The sequence below is a fragment of the Fistularia commersonii genome, chromosome 22, assembly GCF_037954325.1.
Source record: "Fistularia commersonii isolate RoL2024-O1a breed Wild chromosome 22, RoL_Fcom_v1.0, whole genome shotgun sequence".
NCBI classification, from domain to species: domain Eukaryota; kingdom Metazoa; phylum Chordata; class Actinopteri; order Syngnathiformes; family Fistulariidae; genus Fistularia; species Fistularia commersonii.
The window spans coordinates 1,710,819-1,721,980 of record NC_141305.1 but is presented as its reverse complement, the minus strand read 5'-3'; the positions used below and the strand labels follow the sequence as shown (position 1 = coordinate 1,721,980).

The following is an 11,162-nucleotide window of genomic DNA, read 5'->3' as shown; positions in this document are numbered from 1 at the left end:
TGAATGGTAGTTTTTCTCAATGTGATGTGAATGTGAGAGTGAATTGTATGTAACTATAGTTTGACATATCAATGAGAGGCTGAATGGCTGCATGTCTCTATTTGAGATGTGAATGAGAGGCTGAATGGTTGCATGTCTCTATCTGAGATGTGAATGACAGGCTGAATGGCTGCATGTCTCTATTGGAGATGTGAATGAGAGGCTGAATGGCTGCATGTCTCTATTTGAGATGTGAATGAGAGGCTGAATGGTTGCATGTCTCTATCTGAGATGTGAATGAGAGGCTGAATGGCTGCATGTCTCTATTGGAGATGTGAATGAGAGGCTGAATGGCTGCATGTCTCTATTGGAGATGTGAATGAGAGACTGAATGGCTGCATGTCTCTATCTGAGATGTGACTGAGAGGCTGAATGTCTCTATAAACTCCAAATGAGAGGGTGAATAGCTTAATACCGGTTTACGTAGCGTGCATAAAGCATCACATGACATGTGACCAATCACAGTGGAGAACACATATGCAAATAATGCAGATATTTAGACATATTCTCACCGAATATTACACACATGAGAGGGTGAATGTTTTTGTTTCTGTTAATGTGAATAAGAGGGTTAATTGATGTATGTCTCCATATTAAGTCTGGATGAGAGGGTGAATGTTTTTGTTTCTACATGAATGAGAGGGTGAATTACCCTTATTCTATAAGAATAAGAATAAGAATAAGAATAACTTCATGTATCCCAAAGGAAATTGTTGTGCCAGTAAACATAACAATAATTAACAATAGTAGGAAATTGGATAAACAGTATAAAAAAGGGGGGAAGAATAAGAAATACATATAAAACTATAAAGTGTCAAAGTAACAAGTCAAGGCTATAAAGTGTCTTCAGTACAAAGATTTTGAGATTCCCTGCGGCTGAAGGGAGAGGAATTAAAAAGTCTGATATCCTCAGGTAGGAAAGACCTCCTGTGGCGTTCAGAGGGTGAATGTTTTTGTTTTTGTTACTGCGAATGAGAGGCTGAATTGTATTTATCTCTAGTATGACGTATCAATAGAGGGTGAATGTTTTTGTTTTTGCAAGACGTGAATGAGAGGGTGAAATGTGTCTCAACAGCGTGATGTAAGAATGAGAGAGTGAGCGGTTGTCTGTCTCTACGCCGTCCTGTGATTGGTCCACGATGAACCCCGCCCCTCGGCCAATCACGGCAGGAACGCTCTCCCGCCCGCTAATGACTCGGGGCGCAGAATTAGCACGATTAGCACGATTAGCACGTCACGATGAACGAATGACTAAAAAAACCCCGTTTTCATCGCGTGGCCCCTGCAAGGAGGATCCCACTTGGAGAGCCTTTGATAAAACACGTCTTACATAAACAGCTCGGCTGTTGTTGTTTATTTTTAAACCAGCGTTTAGTCTCACAATACTGTGGCCAGACCATTTCAAGTAATTATAGTTTGGAAGAAGGAAAACTGGCTCCCTGATTCTCCAGCCCGTCCTGGTGTGCACCCCGGCTCCTATGTGTGTGTGTGTGTGTGTGTGTGTAGGTGTGTCTGGGGTTTACGACCTAATGCCTCGGCATTTTCTGGCGGTCGGCCTCTGGTCGTCCTCGGAGCGGACAGGAATGCGACGCTGCAGATGCGCATCGACTTGCGTGGGATGCGTTTTTTTTTTTTTTTTAATTGCAAACCCCGTCGCACCGGGAAAAGCTAAATATATGCTAGCATGGTGATACGTCATCCACACATCGTATAGATCAGGGGTGTCAAACTGATTTTTGGTCCGGGGGCCACAAACGGCCTCATTTGAGGTCAAGGGAGGCCGAGCCTGTAAAATCATAGCTAGAAGTAACAAGAAGTCCAAATGTTTCTTTTGTTTTTAGTGTAAAGCAGAACAAGGAAATGATAAAAATATTCATACGTCATGAACTGTTCCTGACCAACAACTTGAGATTCGTGAAGAAAAGCAAAACAAAACAAGTGCATTTTGTTGTATTTTTTCAACACGGCGATTCTAATAGCGGCGCCTAAACTCCGAGCATACAGGTTTCTTATTAACCTCAACAAACAAATAAGAAATGGTCCATTTTTCTCGGAAAACCACGTCCACTTTTTTCTTTTTTGACAGCGACATCTTGCCCATGAGGGTGTCGAGTCCAACGGAAAAGCGGCTACATTTCTAACAACAAGTAAAAATGCTTTTTGCAGACCCGGAAGCCCCATTGTTCCCGTCTGCTGTAAGTTCTGAGTCACATCGTGTTGCTAACACTCGCTAAAATAGTGCAACCCAAGCAGGGAACACGGGAACTGTACTTTTATTTCAAAGAAGTAGCTCATGATTTGATGTATTTTTTCAAACTGTAGATTTATTCCCCCAAACCGTACGTTTGACACCTCTGGTATTGACATCTAACCATTCACTCGTTCATTCACACGTCATGAAGAGACGTTATTATTCACTCTGTCATTCACATGAGATACACAAATATTCACACAGCAAATACATACACTATTCACCTTCTCATTCGCACATCATATAGAAACATACAAACATTCACTCTGTCATTCATTGGCACTGAGGTGCAAGTCAGGGGAGGCAGGAGAGGCCGTGCCTCACTTGCAAATCTTGGAAAGAAAAAATGTGAAATGAAAAATGAATGAAATAAATCTATCAGTGATTTGCACTTGAAAGATATTTTTCATTTCACTTCCCCAATTTTTTTTAATTCAAATGGCTGGATTTTCACATTTACTGTTTGAATACTAAGATCCGTGCGGTGGGGCAGCCGACTATTGAGCCTCAACGTAGATTACGCCATGACAGCTGACTGCAGGCGTGCTCTGCACAAAGATTGCCGTCTCTTGAAATGTTTAAAAACTTCTGCTCCATAAACATTTCAAATTTGTCAACAACTGTATGTGTTACTAGTTTCTTGTGCTGAGCGAGCATAAAACGACTGCAAGGAGCCACCGAGTGAGGCACGCACTTTTCCTGCCTCATGCTAGGGGGCGCTCATGAGTCCAGGGAGTCTTTCACGATCCTAATTGTATAAATGTGATTGTCATATAGACATACCGCCATTCACCCTCTCATTCACGCGCCAGGACAATCGGGGTCTCCACTGGACGGTGGAAGGAACCCGGAGAACCCTGAGGAACCCCACGCAGACACATAGAGAACACGGAGTCCCTACACGGAAAGGGAATCCAACCGGTGACCTGCTTTCCAGTGAGGAGGCGGCGCCGCCCTCAAACAACCAACTCTTGGGAAAATAATGCGTTTAGCACGCCGTCATCAGCGAAGGAGTCGCTTATGCAAATACGACGCGCACATTAGCATCGCAGGGGAAGGTCGGTGCAGGCTTTGCAACAGGGGACTCATCGGAAGGCAAAGATTGATGTTTCTGGGAGACGGAGTGTCCACTGCATTACATACCGTATCCATCACGGCGGGGGGGAAACAAGCAAAGGGGACGTTTTGGATAATAGCGGTCATTTCCTGGACCCGAGCTTGAAGCTACGTATGGAGCCTGGCAGTCTGGGCCTGGAGCAGACCCCGATTCGTCCGCAAACGAGGACCCTAAAGATCTGCTCCTTCTCCGCCGCCATCGGAGATAAAGAAAAACACCGGCTTGATTTATCAGATGGCTGGAAAACGTCAACCTTCCCTTTCATCTATCTCCTCCAGACGCCGTCCCCAAGAAGAATTCCCCGGATAATAGCTGAGGTTTCCCAGTCGGACCCCGAAAGCTCGCGGCTGTTAAAATAAGCGTTTCCTCCGATTAGACGACCGAGGCGACGCGGGCCGGGGGTCCAGAAATGGCAGCCATTCGAGAGCCGGGACGGTAAATTTAGAAAAAGGAAGGGAACGCAGCTGCGCTCCGAGCTTCGCGCTAATAAAGTCCCGGGGTTTTCAGCCATGGGTTCGTGGCTGCGCTCTCTCAGAGGCACCTTGTCAAAACCTATTGACACCAATAGGGTTTTACGCGATAACACTCGTCTGGTGTTGGTTTACCATTACGGGAGCTAGTAAAGGTAAACCTCGCGAGGGTTGAACGGCCCGTTTACGAGTTCCCTTCTTCTCTTTTTACCCCCCTCCTCCTCGGACGGCCAGTTCTCTCGGCGTCGAAGCCTCTTCAAGTCGAGCCGAGTCGGGGTTTATTTAAAAAGCGCAGTCGTCCGAAACAAGCGGCGGCGACCTTCTGCCTCGATGACAGAAAGATAAGAAGATGATCCGTTTGAATTAAACTATCACGTTCCACGTTCTCCTGGTTCCTCCCACCGTCCAAAAAACATGCTGGAGGTTCATCGGAGAAGCTAAATCGACGCTAAACGTTTCTAGATGACGCGAAAGAGAGGATGAATCGCCGTTTGCCTCAATATTAGGTCTGAATGGTAGTTTTTCCCGACATGATGAACGAATGAGACGGTTTCTATATTAGGAGTGAATGAGAGGGTGAAAGTGTGGAGTCTCCATGTTCTCCTGGTTCCTCCCACGGTCCACAAAGATGCTGGAGTTTCATTAAATCGTCGGTACTTGTTTCATTAAATCATTAAATCGTCGGTACTTGTTCATCGAGGACGAACAAGTACCGTAATTTCTGGACTATTGGGCGCGCCTCAATATAAGCCGCACCGGCTAGCCGATCGCTATCTCGGTCTTCCTCCTGCACGCTAAAACCGTCAAAGTCGTCTTCTTCGGCGTCGGAGTTGAACGGACTCGGAATTTCCCGGTCATTTTATCGGTCCGATGTGACGAGGATAAATGTTTTAGCGGCGTGAAGCTCGTTAGCGCCCCCCCCCCAAAAAAAAGTCCATATATTAGCCGCATCGTTGTTTACGTGAAAAAAGTCGCGGCTTATCGTTCAGAAATTACGGTCAACGAATATAATAAATATTTGACGAACGGAATAAAGACCGACTGGCGAATCGCGCCTGGCAGCTGGAAAATCAAATTATAGCTACGCCTCGTGGCGCAGATACTCGACGGGAACGCGCGGATCCTGTCAAATCCAATGTAAACGTCGGCGAAGCGCTCCTTCGCAGCCTTCAGCCTCGTCTCGTCTCCTGTCAAGTTAAATGTTCGGCTTCCCCTCGTCTGTCAGCGCGGCTCATCCTGCAAACGCCACAATAGAAAAAAAAAAAATAACACCGAAAACAAACAAACCCATGAGTGATATTATCTGCACCTGGCATCGGGCGCTCCGTCTGGAAGTGCCCCCAAAAATATGACATAAAACCGTTTAGCGGGTTTATTTTAATTCCTGGGTTTTCCTGATGAAACGGGCGATAAAGGAAAAATGACACTGCCAGCGCGGTCCTACCCTTCCACCAGGAAAAGCCGGGATGAATGTTTTGTGGTTTCTTACCGCATCGCAGATACAGAGCCCGGGTTTTACAAAAGTAAAAATAAAAAAATAGAACAGAATCAATCCGAAAACAGAAACTAGCATTTCTACGCAGATGATACACTGAGCTATCTAAGAGCTAATCAGTAACGGGGAATGTAAACGCGTGTGTGTGTGTTATGATGTAAGTGATCACACTGGTTATCGCAGATTTATTTTTAATTGTGACCTGATTAAAGATTTCTGCCGGATATGTCGAGTTCCACCGTTTCCCCAGAAATTAATAAACGTTCAAGAAAGAAGGTTAAATCAAACGGCGGCGACGGGGCAACAGTGGCGGGATTGTTTAATTTCTCTGGGATCAAATGAGATGGCAACCGTTTCTGCTAACGTGCAGGAAATTGCAGAAACCACGCAAGTAAACTAAAGAACCCCCCCTCAACCTCCTCGCTGTCCTCCGGCGAGACATTTTCCCTCCCGGACAGAAAAAGGTCAGCGTGTCTAGGCCTCCAGTCTCTGATATTAAACTACCCGGCACGCTGTGGTCTTATCATAAAAGCATTTTCTTTGGTTTGAGTAAGTCCCTCGACAGAAGACGAACGAGCTTTGAACTTCAGATAACACGCGCCATGTGGAGACATGTTACGTGTTTTTTTTTTTTTTTTTTTTTTTTTCCCCCGTCCGTCTGCATGCATTTGCATTTTTTATATCTTTCAACCTCCGGCCGTTCGGAATCCGTAAAAGCTCCAACGCGCTGAATGTTCGAATGCGGAAAGAGCCCGGAAGATACCCCAGACTTGTATGCTTAAGGAAATGGCAAAGCGACCGCAGATTAATTCCAGCTTTATGTTAGTTTTTCCAGTTTAACACCGAAGGGCGTCCAGAGGACAAACTCTAGAGCGGAGTTTCGGGAGTCAAAAGGTTTCCCCGGGAGCGGTCTGCCTTTCCTATCAGGCGACTCTCTTGTGGAGTTTTGGGGACAAGCGAGACTTGATTTACTCATCCTGGAGGTCCTTCGCCCGCCCCCCTCCCCGTACCTGACAGGAGCAGCTGCACCTCATGTCAGATAAGCCGTGTCATCTCCGAAATTCCTGCGGGGCTGCCCTGCTCTCAGCGTTTCTGTCAACACTCAATGTGACGTTCTAATTTTACCCCCTTCCTCCTCCAGCGCCGAGGCCATGTGCTAAATTATCCGCGGACGCGCTTTCGGAATCAGATCCAAAGAACACGTCGAGACTGGACAAACAAAACCGATACGAGATGCCGCGACGTCCCGATTTTGGAGTCGGAAGGCTCTCCGGGGGCTCGTTTAGCTCGCGGAATGAGCGGCGCCGTCCTGCGGGGAACGGACTGGAAGGAAACCCGAGCCTTTTTTGCCATTTCACGCAGAGCAAAGCTAGTCCACGCTAGGTAGCAACGACAAAAGCAGACGGGTCGGGGGGCGAGAGAGTGAGGGGACTCGGCACTGATGCGTAAAACATGAGCCCGAGAAAATTCGGAGTCGAGCGCAACTTTCCGAGTATCGAGTCTCCACGACGTAACATCGACACGGACGCCGATCGTCTCGACAAACGGTCGCCGCCTCGGTTTTGTTTCCCGAATCGCCGTCCGAACCCCCGGGGAGCGCGATGAGTTTGTTTTCAAAACGTTTAACAAAAAAAAAAACGGCATTGCGAGGGAGTGTTAACTCTAAGGCAAACACATTTAAACAAGCATGCAGTCAAACTCCCGTGCAGTCCGCAAGGATGCGGCGGTTTCGTACGAATCCAGACAAAGCCGGGGAGTTGTTTTGGTTGAAACCATATGGGACTCATTTGCGAGGGAACTTCTGGCATCGATTGCGCGCCTGGTTTTGATGTTCAGATAGGCACGGCGCGCATTCTGGACGGCATGAAACAATTCCAAGATAAATGTGTCGCTGTCACCGTGACGGCGAACGGCGAGGGGGGAATTATACACTTTGAGCGTAAGCGTGTTAAAACTTTTTTTTTTTTTTTTTCCACACGCTAAACGGGAATTACCCCCGCGGCATATTTTTCTAATAATTTCCCCCTCGCATCAGTGGGAAAAATAGCAAATATTAGTTCATATTCCTCGTCCGGAAAATGGGTCTCGGCTGTTTACGACAAGGTACTCCGTTTTAAAACCCGAACGGAACGGACAAAATGGGAATTCTTCCTGGACGGAGTGAAAGCTCTTTGGCTCCTGTCAAGTTACAGTGAGCGTTCAGGCCCAACAGGCATATTTCTGTCTGCTTTTCCCTCCTGCTATGATCAAATTAGCGGAGAGGGAGGGACCGCGGGGGAAACCGGGGCAGGGGCCGACACCGGGTCCGGCTCCAAAAACCCCTCTGTTGCAACAGAGTCTCCTTCAGTTATATTGAACGATAATATATTTCAGCTTCGGGGTTTATAGCCGGTTTCTGTAAAGGCTCTTGAAGTCGTCGCCGTCTTTTTAAAGTTTCCCGGGCGGCTCCGAAGGAAGGTATTAACGTCCCCAAACTGGACGAAAAGGGTGTCCTACGAGGCCACTGTTTTCCACCGGCTGTTGCACAACGTGCGACCGCGGCTCGTCGGACAAAAGGAGCGATTCATCGTGTCGCATTTCCCAAAGAACCCGAGCGTAATACCCGAAATGTGTCCGCTCCCGCTTCGGCTTCTGCTGTTCGCCTCCGGCAGGTGAAGCAGCGGCGGAAGGCGGGGAGGGGAAAGGTCCAAATAACTCGGCGGGAGAACATCGATTCCCATTCGACGGCTCGCTCGTCGATATTCCATTTCCGTTGGCAGAAGCGACGGACGACGGCGGCGTTTTTTCGTTTGCTGTCTCCAGCGGAGAACCGGCCTCGGCCCCGCGGGGGCCAGACTTGTATGCTCTACCTGAGCGAGTGGAACGAGGGACGGGTGTTTCTCTACACCAAAGGTCTGGAAGCGGAACGCAGGAGACTCGGTGTTATGACGAACGGAAATGGTCCGTTGAAAGAAGGGTCCGAGGAGCGGCGGTGGACTCCTGATGGAGCCGTCTGCGGCTCCGAGGCGGGGCGGGTTCCGCTACAGAAGCATGATTTCTTTATAATGTTTCAAATGGGGCGAATGGGAGAACCGGGGGGGGGGGGATACCGAGACGGAGGGATTTCCGTCAACGAGTCTCCCGACTATCATCACAAAGGCTTGCTTGTGGAGTGATTTCTTTTTTTTTTCCCCCCTCCTCTCTCCAGCAGACATATACTAAACCCTAAATCTCCTCCTCAGACAGGTAATCGCGGTAATGCCAGGAGGCCTGAGGGATAAAATGCCAGCCAGGCACGGCCGGGGCGGGAGCTCGCTTCGCCGTGAGAGTGGACCTCCGACGGGAAGATCTACGGCGGGTGCGTAAGCGAGACCCGGGCCTCCTTGTTTTCCCTTGTTTTCACTGAATCCAGAGCCTTTTCTCACTTACAGAGCCAAGTGAGGCCCTCGTCCTCCGCAAGGGTATGAAGAAACACCACCGTTGAGACCATTAACAGCTTTTAGACAACCGAGCCCGGACCAAACATCTGTCAACTATGGTTATATTACACGGTCACATTGCGTTCATGCTTTGCGCTCGCACCACTCCGGACACCGCTCCATCCAAATCCGACGAACCCCCCCCACCCCCTTCCAGAAGCCAAACTCCGCAGCTCCGGGAGCTGCATCTGGACAACAGCCGGTTTCAGCGCTAACCAGCGCCAAACAACGATCCCTATTTCGAACCTATCGGCCGGGACGGCTGCCAGGACGCCCCTTCAGGTTACCGACCGCAAACTCCATCCGTCCGGTGGCGGCGCAGCCTCATTGTCCAGAACGCCGGGACGTTGTTTCTTTATCTTCACATCTTTCCCTTACTTGGGTTGAAACTAATTTATGCTTTTAATGGCACCTTTTTATTGACTGCATGTTACTGAGAGACACGGGCAGTTTGCTTTTAAAGTCTTCTCCCAGGTGGAAGTCCTCCTGAAAGAGCGTCACCTTGGAAATAACAAACACCCGGACCGATCGCTGTGTTCAATATCCTACGCGGGGATTTATTTTCCGTCAACCCCGTCCGTCGGTAAAGTCGGTTCCCCGACTTTAAACATGCGCAACTGGAGGTTATTTTTGGAGCCACAAATAAAGGTTCGAATCAATCAAACGCAACATGAATGTGAATCCAGAACCAAAAAGAAACTTCCAAGGGTTCATTCACTCATGATCTGCACCTCCAAGAGACTCAAGTGTCTGACAGAGACTTGGAACCGTCCGACGGACAATTCAGGGTCTCCGATGAGCCTCCAGCAAGTTTTCGGACCGTCTGAAGACGTCGGAGGAACCACACCGAGACGCTGGGAGAACCTGGAGACTCGGAAAGGTGGGAATCCAGCCAGAGACCTTCTGGCTGTGAGACGCTAGCGCCTGCAGTAAGGGTGACATCATGGGGATACAGGATACCCTTGTTTTTCGCGGGGGTTTAGTCCAAAAAGAACTCGCGATAGGCAAAATCCATGACGTAGAAACCTTTATTTTGTTTTACAATTATTATACAAATCATACAGTTTCCTTCTTTATGGAACGAACAGAAGATTCATTCATTCCGTAATGCCGACCTACAGCCGCATAGCTTTTAGCTTCCCTTAGCATGTCCAGAAGTTTAACTTTATCTGCAATAGATAGCATCTTCTGCTAACTTTTGGGCCATTTTGTCGCTCCAGAGCGTTTTGTCAACATTCTGGGTTTTAGAGAAACTCGAAATTGCAAGAGAATTTGCACGTACGTCATGTAAATTCGGCAAGATGTTTTACGTACGTGTACATGTTAAACTGCGACGTTATTGACGCACAGGTAGAGAAGAAGCGGAGTGACTTTTTAGCCAATCAGAATGCAGAACACAATGCACCATGCAAATCCGTGAAGTAGCGAAACCGTGAAAAGTAAACCGCGTCATAGCGAGAGATCGCTGTAAATGTAATCTCATGTGAAATAAATATAACAACACTTTCATGTTAAATAACTCTGAATTTATCACTCGTTTTAATCCGGAATGTGACAATACATTTGCATAGAATCGATGTAAATGCTATGTAAATCACATTTTAATTCATGAACAATGTGTTGTTTTCCTGGACGGCTAACGTTAGCATACTTAGCTCCGTGTTTGGTGTCAAACGCAAAAGACGCACCTTTTTTTTTTTTCTTCTTGAAGCACAAACATGTCCTGGCCTTCCCATCCTTCCTGAAACATCCTTCCATCTGCAGCAACTTTTCTCCGCTTGGACATTTAGGGATCATTTTGTCTCAATTCCACTTTAATATTCACAAACTGGGTCTTTTTATTATTTGGTTGGTGTGGAATGAAACTTTCATTTTCTTTTACCGAAGCGGATGTGAACCGACGGGAAGCGGCGCGAACATCAAGAAAGATGCATATTTTTATTTATGAAGTTCCATTAATGGCGCTTGATAGATCAAATAAAGCTTTATTATTAAAAATGACAAATTAGCAGAATTTAGCAAATGTGGTTGTACTTCCGGGCAACGACAAGGCGCTCAGTTGTGAATTCAAATAAAAATTATAAATATAAAGCCGAATTATTGACTGACGGTGTCCTTGCAAATTTGCAGTTGTACATTTCCACATTTTCTTATTTTTGAAAACTTCACCCTTTTTTTTTTGTCATTCAAAATGTTTGGATTTCTGCTCTCTTGTTTATTAAAGTTTAAAAAAAAATGAGCAGAAATTAGCTTTTGCTGCTCCACAGTGTTTTGTCAATATTATGGCTTTTAGAGAAACTGGAAATTGCAAGAGAATTTGTACGTTGTCAAG

The 11,162-nt window shown here is 47.0% G+C and overlaps 1 long non-coding RNA gene across 1 annotated transcript; it reads left to right on the top strand.

Annotated features, from left to right (window-relative positions):
* Window positions 1–6,637: 6,637 nt before the first annotated feature.
* On the top strand, window positions 6,638–10,934 carry LOC147221247 (uncharacterized). The gene is made up of 3 exons (XR_015107874.1): window positions 6,638–6,755; window positions 8,594–8,709; window positions 8,783–10,934. It is a non-coding gene; the product is annotated as an uncharacterized LOC147221247 (long non-coding RNA).
* The last annotated feature ends 228 nt before the right edge of the window (window positions 10,935–11,162 follow it).